The sequence below is a fragment of the Armigeres subalbatus genome, chromosome 1 (genome assembly GCF_024139115.2).
Source record: "Armigeres subalbatus isolate Guangzhou_Male chromosome 1, GZ_Asu_2, whole genome shotgun sequence".
Classification (NCBI taxonomy): Eukaryota; Metazoa; Arthropoda; class Insecta; order Diptera; family Culicidae; genus Armigeres; species Armigeres subalbatus.
The window spans coordinates 151,531,464-151,533,169 of record NC_085139.1 but is presented as its reverse complement, the minus strand read 5'-3'; positions in this window follow the sequence as shown (position 1 = coordinate 151,533,169).

The window sequence follows — 1,706 nt, the reverse complement described above, 5'->3', positions numbered from 1 at the left end:
AAACGAGTTGGTCTGTAGAGAAGTTTCTGCCGAGAAGTTTGATCCGTCCCGTAACAAGAACCGTTCAAGTATTTTTAAGGCATAAATTGATTCATATTTGTGAAATGAACTAAACAATTGAAAGTGAAAAATTTTACGAGTTTGTCCATGACCTATTTTATCACCCCAAAATTTACCAGGGGTGATCAAATTGGGACATTACTGTATTAAAAAAAACACAACTCACAACTTGTCCTAACAGGTAATGAATCACCCACTTTGAGCGTGCTTACACCGGCACACTTGGAGTTAACTTTCTGAAATCAGTATGGCGAAAGGCATCTAAGGTTCGATTTCTCAAAAATAAGCACCTTCATCGAAAAAATATTTGGTAGGCGTAGTAGCAGACACCTTCCTACATAACCGGTACCTAATAGTTTTTCATGAAAAGTTTCTATTTTCGAGAAAACCCGCGTTAGATGTCTTTCACCATATAAATTTCTAGCGGTTAACTCATGCTGGCTATTTTGCGCATATAATAATAATAATTCATTGATAGGAAACTTCATACAACTTGGGTTTTGAATACATCTAAAATGGCACTGCACAAGAACATAATGTTCATACTGAAATGCAAACCTTCAACATATCAATATGCATAACAGCTACTCTGTAAAAATAACACTTAGCACATGCCAAGCTACGGTCCCAGTGATATAGATAATTCACCTTCTTGGCTGTACGCCCTCTTCCAACTTAGTGTGATCAAGAGTCATACAAAAAAGAGGAAGGGGAAGGGGTGGGGAGTTCTATTTAGAAAATAGGCAGTGTAGTGTAACTTCCAATTTGATACAAATATTCTCTATACTAAGTCCTCGATTAGATGGGAGGAAGGAGGGTCTCTTAGAAAACGGGGAGATTATGGGAGGTTAGGTATTGTTTGAAATAAGAAAGAAGGAAATGAACATATCAAGCATAATTTTTCATAACGACGTATGTAACAAATATGAGGATTCGAGAAATCCTTTGCTGAAAGTTGGCAAAACTTTTTCTAAAACTGTTTTAAAACTAAATCTTTTTTCAATACTTTTTTCCGCTGGCATGCATCATTACAAGACACGTAATAAGCGTGCTTCACAGTAAAGCTCAGTTCATTCAAATTCATTGTGAAAAACGATAAAATTATACATACACCGGTATGCTACACGTACGTCGGTGTACATTGGTCGGTTTTCCATAGTGCACAATTGACGCAACTGCAGTTTTGTTTTGTTTTGATTTTTTTGTTACATAGGTCGCTCTTAGTTCCCATATGTTAAAGCGACGTATGTAACAGTGAGACTTCAAAAATAGAAATTTTTACATACGTCGATTCGCAAAAAGATTAAATTAAAGAATTTTAAGATCTGAATTCAGTAAAATCGATGCGTATTATATAAAGCCGCGTGTGATTGTCACGTTGTATTAAAAACCCCGTTTAATTTACTTTTGTTACATACGTCGTTATGAAAAATTATGCTTGATATAAACTAAATGAAGAAGCTTAACACTATGTGGCTTCCTTGCTATAATAAACTTCAGCATTGGACATTTTAATTGCATAATTTACTTTTCAATCACGAGCAAAGCCGGGTACATATATCTAGTATTACTCTATACATGGAGATATCTAAAAAATTCCAATCCAAAAGATTCACTTGACCGGACAGGCCGCAAATTTAACACGC